The following is a 21,726-nucleotide window of genomic DNA, read 5'->3' as shown; positions in this document are numbered from 1 at the left end:
ATGACATCACAATCTGAGCTCTAGAATGTTGCTACTTATGATTTTAAAGGGTTTGAGGCTTGTGCAGATGAGGACGGAGCTTAGGCACTGGTGGAATGAGGCATTATGACATCACAATCTGAGCTCTAGAATGTTCCTGCTTAGGATTTTAAAGTGTTTGAGGCTTGTGCAGATGAGGACGGAGCTTGCAGGAATGGGGCAGGGACAGAAAAAGAACTTGCGGGGATGGGATGGGAAAATGAGTTCCCATGGTGACGGGGAAAAATTTGTCTCCGTGTCATTCTCCACTGCCTGCTATTTATTTATATACCACTTATAACCTAAGTGGTGTACATTCAGGTACTCAAGCATGTTTCTCTATCTGTCCTGGCAGGCTTACACTCTATCTAATGTACCTGGGGCAATGGGGGATTAAGTGACTTGCCCAGGGTCACAAAGAGCAGTGTGGATTTGAACCTACAACCTCAGGGTGCTGAGGCTGTAGCTCTAACCATTGTGCCATACACTCCTCGAGGTGTTACTGTTGGCTACCCTATCTGTAGTTCCCATGGTGATAGGAGGGCCAATAGGAGTTCACAGAAGGAAGTTAGACTTGATGTCTCCTAGAGACCTTTGGAAACCCAGCACATGGGTACCAGCATCTTCTGGAAGCCATAGAGATAAAAACCAGCCAAAGTGCTTGAATCTCTGAAAGGGGAAGGCCAGTTGGAAGTAGCCCTAGCTCCAGAAGAGATTTAAGGGCTGAAAAAGTGCAGCAAATTTGCCTTTTCAAAATACCCTCCATCTGATCAGAAACCAGCCAACAAGGAGGAGTCTTTTGCTGGTGCATTTTTCAGGATCTGGATTGTATGACTTAAAGCTTAAGGGGAGAGTTTGGAACTGGACTTTTTTTTTTTTTCAATGTTTGTGTTTCACTGTCCAAGAGCGTGCCTCTTCTTATTCACTAGAAGAAGTAAAGTTGGAGTTTGGACTTTAAACCCTGTTGTGGTCGATGTTATTTGCAGGAGTGAGATGTTTGTTTGCTGTAGGACTCCAGCTTATAAGTTGGTCTGAGCTCTGGCCTTAACTGGTGCTGCCCGATTTGCCGATTCACTTCGGTGAATCGATTCATTTGAAGAAAAAAAATTGCACTTGCTAATTCATTAATCAACCCGCCCCCAGTGAGACTGACATACTTCTAGGCCTCCTAAAGCAACTGGTGGCATAGCTGGATGTCAGAGGCAGCACTTTGAATAGGAAGCTAGTGGCTGCCTCACCAGAGGTAGAGTGAAGCCCTGGTGGGGCAGGCTACAAGCTGCCTGCTCACAGTGCTGTCTCTGCCAGCTGGTCATCGCCACTGCTGCTGCTTTGGGAGGTCCGGAAATATATCAGATCTCATGGGGGGGGGGGAAGGATTGGTGGGGAGCAGCTGCACAGGGGATTGGATGAAGGGATGGAAAACTGCTGCAGAGGGGGATGGGAGAGGAGGAAAGCTGCTGCACATGGGAAGAGAGGGGAGAAAGAGAGAATTGTTGAACATAGGGTGGAGGAAAGCAAGGGAGAGATGCAACAAAGAGGTAGAAAGGGGTGAGAGGGATATCTCCTGCATTTGGTGGAGGGGAAGGAGACATGCATGGAGAAGAGAGAGGGAGACATGTTGGACATAGGTTGGAGGGCAGGGAGAGATGGTGCATGGGGGGAGAGAGAGAGAAATGTTCCACAAGATAATGGAGGGAAGGAAGGGAGAGATGCTGCATGGAGTGGAATAGAAAGGATGGAGGGCAGGGAGAGATGGTGCATGGGAAGAGAGAGAAATAAATGTTCCACATGATAATGGAGGGAAGGAAGGGGGAGATGCTGCATGGAGGGGAATAGAGAAGTTTGTATTAGGGCATAAGGCATGGAAAAAGAGAAAGAAAGAGAGATGGTAGAAAGTGGGAAAGAAACAGAAATGATGAATATGGCATTGGAAGGTAGAAAAAATAATGTCATTTTCTATTTTGTGATAACAATATATCATATTTGAAATGTGTATCCTGCCAGATTTGGTGTTAGACAGCAAGCATGAGCTAGGACATAACAGAGAGATGAAAAGTCTTTTTTATTTTGTTCATACCACAGCGCCAGCATGTGATTAGAGAGGGCAAAGGGAATGGGATGGATGAAGCGGCTACAAAATAAATCTACCAGGCTTTTGAAAAAAAATGCATGATTGGGTGAGAAAAGCAAATCAGATCAAAAAATCAATTCAATAGTCCAAATTGACTAATCCTAATTAATAAAAATAACTTTGTGTGCCCCTTCCCAGCTACTGGGTAAACCAGGGGTTTACACACTTTGGGAATCTTGTCAGATACTGGTTACCTAGATTGGCCACACTTAGAAACAAGATACTGAGCTTGATGGACTGTTCCTACATACCAGTATGACAATGCATATGTTCTTATGTATTTAATACAACTGTATAAGCAGAAATACAGTAAGGGATCTCAAAGTCCCTCCTTGGGGGCCGCAATCCAGTCAGGTTTTCAGGATTTCTCCAATGAATATGCATTGAAAGCAGTGCATGCGTATAGATCTCATGCATATTCATTGGGGAAATCCTGAAAACCCAAATGGATTGCGGCCCTCAAGGAGGGACTTTGAGACCCCTGCAATGATTCAGATGGCACAGGGCAAATGGTAAAGTAAAGGGGGGAAGGTTTTGAAATGCCTTGGGTGCCATCTTGGCAGGAGTGTCGGCATCTCTCCCTCCACCCCCCCAACAATATGGGGGTCTATTATATGAACCTCCCCCTCATACACACATACATACCTCTGTAAGTCTTCATGGCAGTGAGCAAGAACTCCTCCCCACTGCTCACGCTGGCCTCAGTTCTTCCTCTGATGTCACTTCTTGTTCATAGAACCAGGAAGTGATGTCAGAGGGAAGGCTCAGCTAGTGTGAATAGTGTATAGGAGACATGCTCACTGCTGGCAAAGACTTGAAGCGGTATGGGAGAAACAGGGGGTAGAGTAAATCTAAGAGATCACACACACACACACACACACACACAGACACACACTGCTGCCCCAGGCGCAAACTTCTCTCACTACGCCACTGCACAGGGAATAACTAATGACAGAAACCATGAAGTTACTCGCATCTTAATTTCCATTGTTCCTGTCTGAATTTTCTGAAAGCTTTTTTAGTAGCACTGGATTGCCTTCAAAACACCTTACAAGCAGAAACCTACCACGGGCCTCTCAAAGAATCCGTATATAAGCCCTGAAGGTAAATATATGAGTCTCACTGTAAATATTTTCTTATCATTCACGTTCCTCTATTGATCATCAGTGACTGTTGAAGAGGATCAAAGTGAAGTTTTGTTGGGGCATATTAAAGCCAGAGATGAACCCTTCTCTCTGATTTAGCAAATTCAAACCCCCTTCCCCTACAAACTTCTAAAGTATTGTGCTTTGTTGTACTTTGAAAACTCACTCACACCCCATGATAAGGAGTAGAAACATTTGGTTTGATTTGAGTTTTTAACTTTTATGTGGCCTTTGTCTTGAGGCCTTTGTCTAAATAGCCACGTGCCTCTCTCAACTCTGCTCGGTCATCCCTGACGCATAGAAGAACCACATTGCAGCGTTATATAAAGGAAGGGGATGGACGAAGAGCCCGAGAGAAGTGTAAAGGCGAGGACTGATCCCCCCCAAATTTCTGACATCGAAAAATGGAAAATAAAAAGTAAGCATCAAATCAGTGAAAGAAAGCAAATTATAAAGACCAGGTGGGCCATTTTTAAAGATGGCACCCAATGTGTCTTTGAAATGCTGGCTGCAGCTTCTAAAAGGTGTGTGTGTGTGTGTGGTGCACTGATTAAAGCTACAGCCTCAGCACCCTGCGCTTGTGGGTTTAAACCCACCCTGCTCCTTGTGACCCCGGGCAAGTCGCTTAAGGGCAAATTCTATAAGAAGCGGCCAAAGTTAGGCGCCGATATAGGCACTGTTCAGAGCGATTCAAGTACAATTGGGCGCTGTTTAGTGAATCGCCTATTTTGGGAGGCGCCCATTAAATAGGCCAGCTCTAGGCACAGCTAAAAGTTAGGCGCCCTTGCGAGCGCGTAAGCACACTTAAGAGCAGCGATTCTGTAACAAGGCGCCTAACCCGTAGCCACGCCTACGCCTAACATGCATGGTGCCAATTTTTTGGAAGGCCGCCTAAATTTTTAGAGGCGTCTTGTTACAGAAACACGCTTTCTTGATAGGCGCCTATGATTCAATCAGTGCTGATTAAAAAGCTTAATTGGGCTTGTTATTCAATTTAGATAGGCGCCTTATCTAGTTGAGCGCCTCCGAAATAGGTGCCTAACTTTAGGCGCTGGTTACAGAATTTGGGCCTTAATCCCTCCATTGCCCCAGGTACATTAAATAGATTATGAGCCCACCGGGACAGACAGGAAAGAGAATGGAGTCGATTCAGCGAATGGCCACTAGGATGGTCTCAGGACTAAAGAATCTCCTATATGAAGAACGTTTGAGCAAGCCGCGCTTATATTCTCTCGAAGAGCGCAGGGAAAGGTGGAGGAAGAAATATTTTGTCTTACGGGTCCCGTGGCGACAAGAGGGCATCCGCTAAAACTCAGGGGGGGAAGATTTCATGGGGACACCAGGAAGTATTTCTTCACCGAAAGGGTAATTGATCGATGGAATGGTCTTCCACGTCAGATAGTCGAGGCCAGAACCACGCTCGACTTCAAAGGACGATGGGACAGACAGGTGGGGTCGCTCCAGAGGAATGCTTAAAAGATGGAGGGAGGGAGGAGGGAGGGCTCTTGAGTGGGCAGACTTGTTGGGCCGTCGGCCCTTTTCTGCCGTCATGCTCTATGTTTCTATGTTTGAGTACCAGAATAAATTCATGTAAGCCATTCTGAGTTCCCTGTGGAGAACAGTATAGAAAACTGAACAAATAAATATATCCAACAGTGCTATAATATGCAATACTTTACATAACTTGCTTTCTCATTTCACCATATATCCCAATGAGTTATAATAATAATAATTATTATTATTAATAGAAAACATATACAACACTTAAACAAGTTCAAACCCTCTCATCTTCCCATTACTATCTTGAGAATAATTAATATAAAAACATTTTGCTAAAACCAAGGGCTCCTTTTACTAAGCTGCGTAAGGGCATTAACGCGCGGAATAGCACACGCTACAATACCACGCGCGCTAGACGCTAACGCCAGCATTGCGCTGGCGTTAGTTCTAGCCACGTAGCGCAAGAAGAGTGCGCTCTAATCTGCTGCACGCGTAAAAACACTAGCGCACCTTAGTAAAAGGAGCCCCAAGTTTGTAAACATTACAGTATAAAGATTCATGTATTCCGCAAAACACCCTTGGAGTTCTATGTGATTACAAAATCAAAGAAAACCAGACATTCCCTGGGAGCTAACAGTAAAACTGCGCAAATTACATTAGAAATGTAGCTCAAGTTCTCCTAAAACTATGGAGAACTTGACCTACAATGAATGCCTCGTAAAACTGGGATTGTTCACCCTCGAGAAGAGAAGAATGCGCGGGGGATCTGATAGAGATTTTTAAAATACTAAAAGGAATCGACAAAATAGAGCAAGAAACAACGTTATTCACGTTGTCAAATGTGACTCGGACAAGAGGTCATGGACTGAAACTTAAGGGAGACAGGACCAGGAGAAATGTGAGAAAATACTGTTTCACACAGCGAGTGGTGGATGCCTGGAACGCACTCCCGGAAGAAGTTGTGGCTGAAACTACCATTCTAGGATTTAAAGGCAAGTTGGACGCACATCTTCTTGCAAGACACATTGAGGGATACGAGTGACCAAGGTCCTCAATGGGGAATACCTAGCTGAGCCTCCGCGGGTGCGGACCACCGAACTAGATGGACCCACGGTCTGATCCGGTGCGGGCATTTCTTATGTTCTTATTAAATCTCCTTCCAGCCTCTTGGACCCTCCTCTGCTTCTCTTTCCAGGAGCAGATCTGATTAGAGACCTTTTAATTCCTGTAATTTTTATGTTGATTCTGCCAAGAAGTGATGTAGTCTATCTCTCTCCTGCTATAAAAAACAAGAAAACATAAATAGGATCAAATTAAAGTGGAACAAAAATAAAAATTGTGCAAACCTGAGAGTAAAAAAAAAAAAAAAAAGAAATCTCTTTAAACTTTCAGGAATTTGTTAAAAAGGAAAGACTACCTTTTTTTCTCTCTAATGTGGATAGGGGGAGAATTCCAAATAGTTGGAGGCTGAAATGCAAAACCTTGGAGAAAATAGTTTTGTTTTTCTTCTTAACTCATTAGGATTTGGAAAATGTAGTAATATATGATCATAAAAAGTTCTTTCTCAACTGCTATGTGAATCCACTCAATTAAAAAATGAAGGAGCTAGACCAGGGGTGTCAACGTCCCTCCTCGAGGGCCAGAATCCAGTCGGGATTTCCCTAATGAATATGCATGAGATCTGTTAGCATACAATGAAAGCAGTGCATGCAAATAGATCTCATGCATATTCATTGGGAAAATCCTGAAAACCCGACTGGATTGTGGCCCTCAAGGAGGGACTTTGACACCCCTTGGCTAGACTATAATGAATTTATTTTATAAACTAATGTACACATTTTAAATTGAATTTGTGCTTCTACTGGAAGTCAATGTAACTCTGTTAGTACTGGGAAAACTATCATTTTGATGGGCTGAGTATATTAGGGCTATTTGTAAATGCATTTTTCTGAGCAATTGATTCATATATTGAATTCATGCTGTACTGAATATTTTTATTTTATCTTTTTATTTTGTACAGACTTTTAACATTTTATGTATGTAACCCCTTGTGAACCATTTTGGATAAAAACAGTATAGAAATTTTAAAAATAAATAAATACTAACCCCCTCTTTTACAAAGGTGCGCTAAGCTTTTTAGAGCACGCTAAATATTAGCATGTGCTAAACTTGTTCTAAACGCTAACGTGTGCATGTTATCCTATGGACGTGTTAGCGGTTAGTGCACACATTGATTTAGCACGCTAAATCCGTGCTAAAAACGCTTAGCGTGCCTTTGTAAAAGAGGGCCCAAATGAAATAATATGATCACTGTGAAAACTTGAATGCCATTGAGAAAGACATGGGAGAAGCCACAGCTTGCCCTGGATCGGTAGCATGGAATGTTGCTACTCCTTGGGTTTTGGCCAGGTACTAAGGACCTGGATTGGCCACCATGAGAACGGGTTACTGGGCTAGATGGACCATTGGTCTGACCCAGTATGACTGTTCTTATGCTCTTACATGTGCCAAATATAGGACAATCAAGCCATTGTAACATCACTTATGAGGCTGGCTCTGAGGTACTGTGGAATGAGGCATTATGACATCACAATCTCAGCTCTGGAATGTTGCTCTCATTGGGGTTCCAGAATCTTGCTATTCATTGAGATGCTAGAATGTTGCTACTCTTTGGGTTTTGGCCAGGTACTAGTGACCTGGTTTGGCCACCGGGAGAACGGGCTACTGGGCTTGATGGACCATTGGTCTGACCCAGTAAAGCTATTCTTATGTTCTTAAATGTGCCAAGTATAGGACAATCAAGCCATTGTAACATCACTGATGAGGTTGGCTCTGAGGTACTGTGGAATGAGGCATTATGACATCACAATCTCAGCTCTGGAATGTTGCTCTCATTGGGGTTCCGGAATCTTGCTTTTCATTGAGATGCTAGAATGTTGTTACTCCTTGGGTTTTGGCCAGGTACTAGGGACCTGGATTGACCACTGTGAGAACGGGCTACTGGGCTTGATGGACCATTGGTCTGACCCAGTAAGGCTATTTTTTTGTTCTTATGTTTTAAAAAGAACAAATTTGTTAAAAGTTATTTTATGATAAATTATAAGTGGATAATTAGTGTATTTATTACTTCTTAGAACCATTTCCCCTTTCCAACTCAATGCATGATCTAACATCTGTGTTTATAAACTGCAATCATGTTTGGCACTCACAGGTGGCCACTGGAAAATGTTGAGCCTTGTGAGAAGAATCTATCTCCTGGAATCAAAATCATGCTATTAATCTCTACAGCCTTTTATAAAAATGTCTGAGTTAAAATTCAGAAGAGTGGTGTATACTGTAAAAACACTAGCCTGATTATTTAATAATATATAATTGACCTGATCGATAATTGTATTTATTTTATTAGATTGTTACAAACCTCTCAAGTGAGAAGGCTGCAGAGGCTGTTTTATTTCGTGACCATTTTTTTTAATTTGGTGATAACACTAAAAACACAGGTTATAAGGTCTGAGCACTTCACATTTTAATAAGAGCATTATTTATATATTAGTTATTTGCTATAAGAGCTGTGATTATTGAAATCCATTTTTTTTACAGCTACATAATTTGTTTTGCTCAGCTAGAGAATGACACGGTGGCAGTTACCCGCTGCTAGCCACGGGTAACCTGCCGAAATGGGGGGGAAGTTCTCACTGTAGGCACGGGGACAAGGCCATCCACCGCTTGTCCCCGCTGTTAAGGGAGGGAAGGCGTGTAGTCACCGATCTCGCGCGGCCCTCTCCCTCCCTCCCTCCCTACCTATGGCCAAATCTATCTACCTCTCTCCTCCTTACCTTTGCGGTGCTATAGAAAAGAAACTTACTGAAGCCGGTGAAGCCTGCCTGTGCCTGCAGTCGCGTGTGTGTGGGTGGAAGCTTCTCCTCTGATGCAACTTCCGGTTACATCAGAGAAAAAGCTTCCGCCCACATGCACGCGACTGCAGGCGCAGGCAGGCTTCACTGACTTCAGTAAGTTCCTTTTCTAAAGCGCCGCAAAGGTAGGGGGAAGGAGGGAGGCAGGGAAGGGGCTGTGCGCCTTCCCTCCCTTAAGTTTCTTTACTAATGCGCCTTGAAGGTAAGGGAGAGGGAGATTCTCGGGCCGCTGAAGGGCGGTGTGGTGGCGAGAGGGAAGGGTGGATGCTGCGGGGATGGGGTCACTGGTAAAGGGGATGACGGGGACGGGGCGGTGAAGAGGACGGCGGGGATGGGGTAGTGAAGGGGATGGTGGTCCGGTGACAGGGCAGTGATGGGGACAGATTTTTTTCACCGTGTCATTCTCTAAGCTCAGCATCTCTAATGAATGGGCAGCCATGTTTCTGTGACATATTTTACTGTTCAATAAACTCAATTTATTTAAACTTTTATTGTAAACTTTGACAGAACATTCTTTAAATGTGGATTCCATGGTAATCGCAGCAGCACAAATTAAACTAAGACTGCATGTTACCGTAAACTCACTTCCTGTTATTCTAGTGACTCCCAGGAACTGTGAGTGTTCAGGTGGGCTCACTTTCTCTCCTAGCTCCACTACATGTTTTGGAGCTCCCTCTAGAGTCTGACCCAAGTAATAACAGTAGTGTGCTATTCAGCATACAACATGCTACACAAGATATGGCTTATTCCCAGGTATCATCAACACACAGCCTGTATCATAGACATTCTTTGAAAAAGAAACTGCAATTCTATTACCTAATTGGCATTCTACAGCTTGAAGGCAGCAACCCATGTCATTATCCCATAGGCATTATTATTCCTTCCCAAAAAATTGTTATAATAAGCCTGCCAGGAAATGGGCCTTCAGTTACAGACAGGGGAGTGCGTGGTGTACTTTTGAAGGGCAAGCATACCCTGAAGGATGCAGATCTCAAATGTAACCATAAAGCATCTGTTAAAGGAGAGGCTCATACTATGTAGTAATCATTGGTGTGGGTGGGGCTTGGGCAGGCTATAGTTTGTTATTGAGAAAGACATGGGAGAAGCCACTGCTTGCCCTGGATCGGTAGCATGGAATGTTGTTACTCCTTGGGTTTTGGCCAGGTATTAGTGACCTGGATTGACCACTGCGAGAATGGGCTACTGGGCTTGATGGACCATTGATCTGACCCAGTAAGGCTATTCTTATGTTCTTACATATGCCAAGCATAGGACAATCAAGTTATTATAACATCACTGATGAGGTTGGCTCTCAGGCACTGTGGAATGAGGCATTATGACATCACAATCTCAGCTCTGGAATGTTGCTCTCATTGAGGTTCCGGAATCTTGCTATTCTTTGAGATGCTGGAATGTTGTTACTCTTTGGGTTTTGGCCAGGTGCTAGTGACCTGGATTGGCCACAGTGAGAATGGGCTACTGGGCTTGATAGACCATTGGTCTGACCCTATAAAGCTATTCTTATGTTCTTATGTCGCCAAGTAACATGCAATTAGGTGTTGTCACAATCCTAGCCCTAAAGCTCGGCTTGTGCCAGGGAAGTCATCTGCTAACCCCAAGATTACACTAAAGAGGGCCAATCAATGTGACCAGGTAAACTCTAATGCTCAGCTAGGAGCAGAGTTTCAATTGAGACACCAGGTTACTGAGCCCTGGGGAGGGCAGGAAGAAGGTGAGAACAGCCCAGAGCAGCAGGAGGGGCGTCACATAAAAGAACAGCCTAGGAGACAAACTCCTAGGACAGGTAGTGCACAGCTGCAGGGACTAATTAAAGCCCCAAGGAAAACCCAGTGCAGACAGCAAGCTGCCCTTCCCCCTTACAGGTTAGGGCGTGGTCAGCTGCACGCTTTAGAGGCTGCACTGAAGAAGTCTAGGACAGTCTATCCTGGCTCTGACCAGGAAGGATCCTCCCAGGACCTGGCTCCTGACTCAGCCCTAGGACAGGAAGTTGAAATGTCAGAGGCAGCTCCTGTTCCTGAAGCCAGCCAAACAGCCAACCCAGAACCCATGGAATTTCTGGAGACTGTTGTGGAACCACAAGACTGCTTAATGGATGAAAGTTAAGTGCATTAACTTTATTTTTTTGTCTTGTGGGTTTAAAACTTTGGGTTTTTTTTTTTTTTTTGGTGAATTGCTACAAACTCCAAGGTGAAGATAGGTGAGCTGTGCTGAGCTCACAGCCACAAGGGAACTTGTTTTTGGACTTTAAAAGCCCAGTATATTTTGTTTGGCAAGTTTTTGTGTTCTGCCTTTTTGCAGAGTGTTGGGAGACTTATTGGGTGCTATTGTGTGAGGGAACAGTAGCAGGGAGAATCCACTATCCATCCTTGGGTTGGAATTGTGGGGCCAATTTTTGGCAAGCTGACTAAAGGCTAATTTAAGGTGGATTCAGCTACTCCCTTCCCCCACCTGTGTGCATAGCTGGTTGGGCAGGCCAGTTACCAACCAGGCCTCTGCAACGTTTGCTCTCAAACCTAGGAGCAACCTTAGAAAGAACTCTGAACAAAAGAACTGGACAATTGTTATAACTGTAGGCTGTTTTCTTTTATTTGCTCAGACATTGGGACTACTAGAACTGAGCTATTAAGTACTGTATGGGATACTTACCTGCTTGTACCTGCCCATAAGGCGAGGGCTACATTTTGAAAGCCCAGATTTATTTTTTTTGTTTTGTTTTTTGAAGTGGACAAAATAACCACAGATAAAGTGTTTCCTTATCAATAAAGTGAGGCACCATTTGATGCAAGGACTTTATTAATCCTGATCAATTGACTCTTTTCTTATTTTGTAACCAGCAGGACCTCTAACTTATTTTGGAGGCACGTGTAGATCGGTCGTGGCTGAGTGGTGGACGGGGCTTAAGTCAAAACCCGGCACCGGCAACGCCACAGTGTGTGACTTGCACCTGCCATTGACTTAGCGTAAGTGAGTACACTTAAATTTCAGTACACCATAATGACTGTCCCTAGTATTCTACAATGGCTTAGGCATGCCTAAGTGCCATTATAGAATTCATGCTAAGCATATCCCATTGCGGTGCTTATATCGAGGAACTAAGTTAAAGAACTGTCCACTCAATGTCCACCCAAGCTCTATCATAACAGTATTAAGACCCCACAATCAACAAATGGAAGATGCAAGTGAAGCATTGTAACTTAGACCAGGTCCTTATATCTTGTTTAACGGTACAAAGAACTTGGCTTGAGTTTAGCCGCCCATGTATTTATCCCGACTGACTCTGTACCCATCTTGTCCCCCGTCTATATATCAGCACTTTGCCCCTAGACTACAAAATAAACTGTATTGTAGAAAAAACATTAGCATCGTATGTGTGTTATTTGAATGTTTTAATGTGTGCTTATTAGATGTCTCATTGGTATTATGCTATTATTGTATTATATCTGTTACTTGGGAATGATATTCTATGCTGTCTATTATGGTATTGTTTGTGTTATATCGACTTACCATATTCCTCTATGATTGTTCTACAGCAACCATTTGTAAGCTTGAGACTTTGAAATGCCGAACGACTGTAACAATTATAATAAATTTAGCATTTTCCCATTGGAGATCACATCATCTAAGATACGTATACCTGCCTGCAGCCAATGTTTCCAGAAGATTTTAGACTCGCCGATTTGTACCTTGGAGTTTAACCATAGAGATTGACACGTGGATTGATAGATCGGAATAGGTGTTAAATTATTAATAAATTTTAATGTATCCAGGTGGAGGATAAAATGCTATTGTCCTTATAAATCCTAGGCAATTTAATACTCAAAACATGGCACAATCATAATAATAATAATAATAATAACTTTATTCTTGTATACCGCCATACCCAGTGAGTTCTAGGCGGTTCACATTAGTTAAACATGGATTACATGCAGTTAAGAGTTGGTTGAACAGATTTACATTAATTAAATATAGTTACGTGCATCGTTACATGCGGTTCACATTAATTAAATATAGTTACGTGCATCGTTACATGCGGTTCACATTAATTAAACATAGTTACATGCAGTTAAGTAATAGTTGAGCAGAGTTGCGTGGAGTTAGGTGTTGAAATGAGCAGGGATGCAGGCAGGAGAGAAGATAAGATTGGGGAGCTTGGCACAGCTTGGATTGACAGAGCGGATGATTTGGAGGGTCACAGCGCAGTCCAGCCGTTCCTGAAGAAGGGGGTGTACACCCCCGAAACGGAGTCCTGTCAAAAAAGGACGAACCAAGACTTCTGCTGGCTGTTTGTTTCCACGGAGAAGCTAAGTACTTCCTGTTGGTATCTCTTGCTTTGCTGGATATGGACGCTTGATACTTTGGCCCCCCTGGACAAGGGGTAGAGACAATTGCTGTGAATGGTAGAGTGTGTCTTTTTGATTTATTTATATCTTTTTTCACACTTAGCACTGTTGGGTGCACTTTATCACTAAAAAACATGGAGTAGAGCCCGGGGATGTTTCACAGTTAACACTCTTCTGGGTGTAAGCCAAGTGACAGCCTGTACCGCTGGGAGTCTCTAGCGGGTGGCTGTGTGACTGAGGGCTCTCCCGTGCATACATAAAAATTATCTGTAGATTGTGTTGTGCGGTTCTACCGTCCCCGCTCTTGTCTCTCCCCCTTGTCTGGTTCCAGTTCTTGGGGTTTGGGAGGTTTTTGCTTTTTTTGTTGATTTTTTTACCTCCCAATTATTTTCGGGTTCTTGTGACTTTTCTACAATCATAATGGGGACATGAGTTGACATTCTAATATTAGCCTGTCCAGAAGATGCTCCATGAGTTCAGGAAGGATCCAATGCATACCCTGACGCAGAATGAAGGCTTGATGGTACGTATAAAAATTTGGAAAATTTACCCCACAGGCCGAAATTGGTTTTTGCAAAGATACTAAGGCAGTTTTACCCAGCCAAATAAATTTTGTAAGAATCCTGTTCAATTTTTTATAAAAGGACCCTGGAAAATAAACTGGTAACATACTCATTTGGTAACAAACTACAGGCAGAATCATCATTTTGATGGTTTGAACTCTCCCCCACTAAGAAAGATGTAAAAGATTCCAGTGCTCATCCATTTCTTTGATTTTCAAAGACTTTTCATTTACTGTCATTGTGTCTTCCAATGTTTTCAGAATCATAATACCCAAATATTTTATACCCTCTTCCTTCCAAAGGAATGGGAACAGATCAAATAAGCCCTTTACACAATGTACATTTAATGGAAGAACCTTCGATTTGCTCCAATTCTTTTTGTAACCTGAAAATTTATTTTTATACTTAAAGGGCATTTTCAATACGACCTCCAAATCCATGCTTGGCCATTTTACAGAACATGCACAAAAATACAGTAACGAACATGACCATTCTCAAAACAGAAAAACATTTATCTTTTTCTTTCAAAAGTGGCCATTTCACAGATGTGCTTGTCCTCGGCGCATCTGTCTTTTTGATGCCAAGGAGTAAAAGGACCCCCTAATTTGTTTTATATTCTGTCTGCCCCAGAGAGCTCAGAATGGGTTACAAGATAATATGCATAATAATTAGTGCACAAAACAAGCCAATGGGATATAGGAGAGGGCTAGCATTTTTAGTAGACTGGCCACACAGACATCCCAGCAGAGCAATGGAGCACCGTAAGGGGCCCACAGTGAACTTTACACATCTCACCATAACCCTCTTATGGTGTATGGTGAACCCCCCAAAACCCACCCAAAACATACTAGACCCAACTGTACACCACACCAATAGCCCGAATGCCTACAGGTACAGTGGGATTTGGGTGGATTTCGGAAGGCTTACATATTCCACCATAAGTGTAATAGTTACTGTGGGTATGACTTGAGTCCCCATCTCTATGGTTGACTACACAGCCCATTAGGCTACTCCACAAACTTGTTTGCTGCTCTCTAGGACTGGTCATTAGTCAGTTTGGGCACCTTTTTGACACTTATTCATTGTTAAAACAGGTCTAGCTCCAAATGTCCAAATTGTACCCTGGATATTTTCTAAAATGTTCAATTGTTGCTGAAAAATGTCCAAATCATAAGTCCCGCCCAAACCACACTTCTAATAATAATAATAACTTTATTTTTGTATACCGCAGTACCAGAATAGTTCAGAGCGGTTTACATGACAAGAGACTGTACATCTATAGCGAAATTTACAAATAAGTCAATTAATCAATATAACTTAGCAAGTCGGGAGCAGGCAAAAAGGAGATAGAGAGGTTATAAACAAGTCAATCGGCATGGCTTAGGAAGTCGGGTGCAGGTAAGTAGGAGGGGCAGGTAGGGAGGAGGCAGGTAGGTGGGAGGTGCTGGAAGGTGGGAGGTACAAGGCATAGTTAAAAGTAGTGTTACAAGGAGGGCGGGAGTCAGAGAGATTTGTCAAAGAGATAAGTTTTGATTGACTTCCTGAAAGTTTGGTAGGAGAGAGAATTAGAGATGAGAGTGGATAGACATTTGTTCCATTTGCATGCCTGGAACGCCAGGGATCTGTCAAGGAATCTCCTGTAGATGCAGCACTTTAGGGACGGGAAGGCAAACAAGTGGGCGTTATGCCCCCCTTGAGTTTTAGACACACTGCAGACAGCCACCATAGAAATCTGTCTAGAACATGGGTTTCGAAAATAGGAAATTGGAAGGGTTTGGTGAGAAAAAAACACTCATCTGCCCATTGATGCCACACTCTGAATGTTTTTATTTTTTGAAAATGAGCCCCTTCGTAATTTTGCTATTGTTATGCTATTAATAAAAAAAACACAGGCTCGCAAGGCGGCAGAGGCAGGGCGGCAGAGAGCTTTTTCTACAAGGGAGATGTTTGATGGTTTCAGGGCCGCAGGGCTGGGGTTTCACGGCGGCAGAGAGCAGGACAGTCAGCAAGGACGTGAGCGACTGGTCTTTCAGCGGTCACTTCAGTTTGGATCTCACAGCCCAGTCGGTGTTCCTTCTTGAGTTTAGTGAATCGCTGCCTTCCTACTTTGCATGCCATTTCCCCTCATTTGCATACGCGGAGCGGGAGGAAGGTTAGTGAATCAGATTGGGGTCGCAAACTGGTCGGGACACGGTCGGTGGGCTTAGTGAATCTAGCCCTGAGTTTCCTACACCTGCTTTGTGCAGGGAGCTCTGACAGACTTTCTGGCATCAGTAGCTGTCAGGGGCTCATGTCAGACTTCTGGTAACCTCTGGAATTAGACCCAGTTGAAAGCCAAGATGGTTTTTAGATTTTCTGAAGGGGTGCTCCTGGTGGCAGAAGGTACACACCCAAAGAGGATTTAAGCTCTGCTTTTGGTACCAAATTTCTCTTCAGAGCCTCTCCCACCACTGACCATACTTCTAGGGAAAAGCCCCCCCTGACTACCTATGATTGAAGCTGACATCTGAGCAAGAGAAAGTGTTGCCTGTCTATAACATCTAGGTTAGACATTATCGACACTTGCAAAAGCAAGGACTCAGAAACTGGGGCAAGCCAAGTCCAAAACCCTGTACTGGCTTGCTATAGCGAGAAGGTATCGGAATCCTTCTCACCCCATGGAGTGTCACTGTAAGGAGATAAGGAAACTCAGGTTGGGTAGCTCTACCATTCAGGTAGCCCATATCACAAGCCTATGGGAACCTATAGTACATTTGAGGCAAAGGGGAGAAAGTATTAAATTATTGCATAGCTTACTTCCTCCCAGAGCAAACTGAACCATTCATGTCAACATACATAACTTTATTTTTCTATACCGCCTCAATGAAAAGAATTCTAGGCGGTTTACACAAAAGAGAAAACTGGGCAATCTGCGAAATACAAAATATTAATGGTAAGAATACAACATATTAACTAAAAGGACAGTAAAAATATTTAAGTTAATGCAGTAAAATTATTATGTTGAGAATAAAACCTTGAATTAAGAGATAAATTTATCAAATGGTACTGTCTTAATTTCTTTTCGGAAGGCGCCGTAAGACAATATGGCTCTGCTAATATAGTTACCCAACCAGGACTGTTGTTTACTTGCTTGAAATGCAAACATCCTGTCTAAAAGACCTAAATTTACAGCCTAAAATCTTCGGGTATGCAAATAAGTTACAATTCCTGGTTACCCTCACGGGATTATATAGCATGAAATGAAATAACAGGTAGGTAGGGGTCAATCCCCAGACTAACTTGAAACAAAGGCATGAAAATTTAAATATTACTCGTGCTTCCACTGGTAACCAGTGTAATAATCGATAATAAGGACTGATATGATCGCCCAAATATCAGGCGAACAGTCATATTCTGCACTATTCTCAATTTTCTCAAAACTTTCTTTGGTGCGCAGTAGTCCATTATAGATAGTACCGATGCCTGCACCAACGATCTAAAAGATAAAGGGTCAAAACATTTTTTGATAGTCTTTAATTTCCCTAGTGCAAAAAAGCACTTTTTCACCACCAAATTCGTATGTTCTACCAAAATTAGATGGGAGTCTAAAGTGACTCCTAATATTTTTATAGTTTTTAAAATTGGGTAACCATGACTATTAAGGTGAAGCGATGTCTTAGTTATTTTGTCATTTGGACTTGCTAAAAAGATTTTTGTCTTTTCTGTATTCAATTTCAGTTTAAAATTGGTTGTCCATTGTTCTATTTCAGTCATGATTTGAGAAATTTGTTCCAAAGTTTATTTTGTTATGTTATTCAAAGGAATTAAAATAGAAATATCATCTGCATACATGTAAAAATTTAAATTCAGCTTCTGCAGTAGGTGTCCTAAAGATGAGATTTAAATGTTAAAAAGCGTGGGCGACAGACAGATAAATTGTCCCTATTGCTTAGGAAAAGCATGTCTAAATGAGTGTTCAACGGACAGAAAATCAGTCAACACAGACCACAAGCAAAATCTCTTCCAGTAACCACCTACGCAATCACCAGATCCCAATACAAAATACTGCAATAAAAATTATAACAAATTCAAAAAAAATATGACCATGTTACAACACTTTTACAAACTGCTCATTGGCTACCAATCACACACAGAATAACTTTTAAAATCATGCTCTTGACATTTAAAATTCAACAATCACATGTGCCACTATTTTTGGACCATTTTTTGATACCATATTCATCATCCAGGACACTCGGATCAACACAACAACATCTATTAACGATTCCGTCTTTAAAAATAATAGGGACCAGGAGATCTACCATTTTTTCGGTCATAGCACCTCAGCTCTGGAACAATTTATTACTATTTATACGTAATGAACCTTCTTTAGAAAAATTTAAGCGTTCCCTGAAAAGCTTTCTGTTCAAGGATGCTTTCAATATATAGAAAATATTACCTACAAATATTAAATCCCAGTTTTTAACGAGTGTTATGTGTAGGTCGCCAAAATACTCTTTATTTCACTTTATATCTTGGATTTGAGATCCTACCATATGTTTTCCATGACCCCTCCATATGTGTTTTTTTTTTCCTTAAATGTTTCTTTTTCTTTTCTTAAAAAAATTTGTAGTTCACCCCTTTTGCCTTTTGTACCAGTTTGTAATAGAATGCCAAAATTTGTCTATATTATCTTGTTTTGTCCTCCCCAATTTGTTAATTGTTATTTTAAAAACAATTGTTATACGCATTGAAATATGATATTGCGTAGATAACAAATCCCAATAAAACTTGAATAAACTTGAAACTTGTTGGAGTTTGTGAGTAATTTATAGCGAGTCAAAATGTCACCATTCAAATTTGCTGTCTAAAGTATCCACGGGCTCCGAAAGATACATCTTGACTGTTTATCCTCTAGTACAGGGGTAGGAAACTCCGGTCCTCGAGAGCCGTATTCCAGTCGGGTTTTCAAGATTTCCCCAAAGAATATGCATTGAAAACGGTGCATGCAAATAGATCTCATGCATATTCATTGGGGAAATCCTGAAAACCCGACTGGAATACAGCTCTTGAGGACCGGAATTCCCTACCCCTGCGTCTAGTACTACTCTTACTGCCAAATAGCCTCCGAGTGGAGATAGTATAAACACAAACAGTAACAGAATTAAAAACTGTGTGAGATAAACAAAGAGAATGAAATCAAAACAAAAGTTAACCCCCTCCCCCCTTCTTTTACTAAGCCATTGTAGAGGTTTGTTCTGACTCTACTCCAAAGCGCATAGAATTCGATGAGTGTCGGAACAGCATCAGGGCATTTAGCACCCCCATGCTACTGTATAAACCTCTACCGCGGCTTAGTAAATGAAGGCCTAAATGACTTAGGCCCTCTTTTACTAAGGCGCGCTGTTTTAGCGCACGCTAAATCAACGCATGCGCTAACCGCTAACGTGTCCATAGGATAACATGCACGCGTTAGCGTTTAGCACGTGATAATATTTATTGCATGCTAAAAATATTTATTGCATGCGCACTATTTAGTGTGGGCAGTCATCTTGGAGCAATCAATGGTCCCAATGAGGTCTGGACCTGCTCCTTCCCTCCAGAAGGAACCAGAGTGGGAGAGTCATGGTTGAATACTGGAATATGGCGGGGAACAACAGGCCGGAATATAAGCTGAATGAGAACGTAGAGGAAGCAGCTGAGATCACTCTTACATCCATTTGGGAGGCGATAACCCAACAAAGAAAATCATGAGTAATAGGATGGATCATGTGGAAAATGCAACAAGTCGAGTTTCACTGCTTGAAAATTTGTTGAAGCAATCCTGGGGAAGATCCAAAATCTGGAGAAAGATGTTGAAGGATTGAAAAATGGGCAAATAAAATTTTTCAAAAACTGTGAATGTTCAGTACAAGTTGGAACAAGCTGAACTCCTTGCATGCTTGTAACCTTAGAGTTTTGAACTTTCCTAAGGTTCAAATATTATCAGCAAAATAACTTTTTAATAAATATACCGTATATAGGATGTGTTGAAATACCTAGTGGATTCCTTCCTCCAATACATAAAATGTATATTTTGCCCTACAAAAGGTATCAGCTGCTGTGCCACCTAATACAGAATCTAATATTTCTCCAGACAGTTTAAATATACAGTAAACCTTGGATTGCAAGTAACTTGGTCTGCAAGTGTTTTGCAAGACAAGCAAAAAATTTTATTAAATTTTAACTTGATATACAAGCAATGTCTTGCAATACAAGTACATACAGTATACACGCGTCACATCATCACATCTGAGCCAATGATTCGTCTCTCTCTGACGCTCTGGGAGTGTAGTGACTGTTCTAAATAAGCAAGGTTTTATAATACAGGTACGTATAGTATTTTGTGTTAAAGTTTTTATGCTGTGGAATGAATCGTCTGAGTTTCCATTATTTCCTATGGGGAAATTTGCTTTGATATACGAGCGTTTTGGATTACAAGCATGCTTCTGGAACGAATTATGCTCGCAAACCAAGATTTTACTGTACTGTATATGAACTATTGGAAACCTCCCAGAATTTTAAGAAACTCATGCAATGCTTCTGGTATCCTTTGTGTTTGAATCTGATAAGAATTTGATTTTTCTGTTTTTTTTATAAGAATATAGGGGTCCTTTTACTAAGGCGTGGTAATCGATTTAGCGCGCACTAAATGCTAAGGCGCCCATAGAATATAATGGGTGCCTTAGCATTTAGCGCGTGCTAATCTTTAGAATGCACTAAATCAGTTAGCACACCTTATCCCCTCTTTTACTAAGGTGCGCTGACCAATTAGCATGCGCTAATCGAATTAGCACACGCTAAATGCAAACGCGTCCATAGACTAACATGCATGCATTAGCGTTTAGCGTACGCTAAATCGATTAGCGCACGCTAATCAGTTAGCGCACCTTAGTAAAAGAGGGCCTTAGTAAAAGGACCCCATAATGACTTTGTACATAGACAAAGTTACAGTGTTTTCCTGATGTGGGCAGAGAGACCCAGCAAAGACATAAAGCTTTTCTGAGTTCCACAATGTTTTCTCAGGTTTCCTGTTAAATGTTTGGTAAAGTTACAAAGTGTGAGATATACTGTACAGCATATTCTATGACCCTATGCAGCTTAAACAATTTTTGGATAACAAGGTTTTTTTGCAGCTGGCCTCTGAACCTCCCACTTAGATGGCAGAAGTTTTGGGGTATATACAATTGGTCAACATGCGTTAGGCTTTGCTTTTCGATATAATTTTATTTTCTCATCATATTTCTCGCTATTATTACTGTGTGGATCCTGCTAATTGGGGACTAAGGGCTAGATTCACTAACCTGCCCGATCATGGCCGATCCGCGGCAGGCCGACAAAGTCACGAAGGGCCAGCATGCAAATGTGGGCGATCAGAGGAAACCTCCTCCCCTCCCCCCCGACTGCACGGGTCGCTGGAGAGCAATCTTTGAGCATGCACAGATCATCTTCCTTGACTGTAGATGGTCTGCGCATGCGCTGGTCCTTCGTGCCCAGCAGAGCTTTTTTTTCTTTACGTTACTGGTTTTTTAAATTTTTTTTTACTTCGCGAGCCTGTGGTTTTAACCCGCTTTAAACCCACGGGTTAAAACCACGCGCTTGCACTGCGGAGAAGGGCAGGTGAGTCGGGGCTGAGCAGGGCAGGTGAGTCGGGGCTGAGCAGAGCTGGAGAGTTGGGGCTGAGTAGGGCGGCAAGAGGAGAGCAGGTCGTGGCAAAGAGCAGGAGAGCCGGGGGAGGCAGAGAGAGAGAGCCGGGCAGGTAGAGGCAGAGAGTGGGTTTATTTCAGGGCTGGTAGGACAGTCAGAAAGGACGTGAGCGACTGGTCCTCAGCTGTCGCTTCTTGTTGATCGGCCAGCCCAGTTGGTGTTCAAGATTTTTGTTTAGTGAATTGCGTCCCTGCCTACTTTGCATGTCGTTTCTCTCATTTGCATGCACAGATCGGAATCGGATTGGTACACAAGTTAATGAATCGGGTCAGAGGGAAATCGGGTCACAAAGGGCTATCCGTACATGATCGGTTTGCTTAGTGAATCTAGCCCTTAGAGAGAACATTATTTTAGATTGTAACTTTGTTCTTT

The sequence above is a fragment of the Geotrypetes seraphini genome, chromosome 2 (assembly GCF_902459505.1).
Source record: "Geotrypetes seraphini chromosome 2, aGeoSer1.1, whole genome shotgun sequence".
Taxonomy (NCBI): domain Eukaryota; kingdom Metazoa; phylum Chordata; class Amphibia; order Gymnophiona; family Dermophiidae; genus Geotrypetes; species Geotrypetes seraphini.
The sequence above is the reverse complement of the archived record's forward strand: the minus strand, read 5'-3'. Positions refer to the sequence as shown.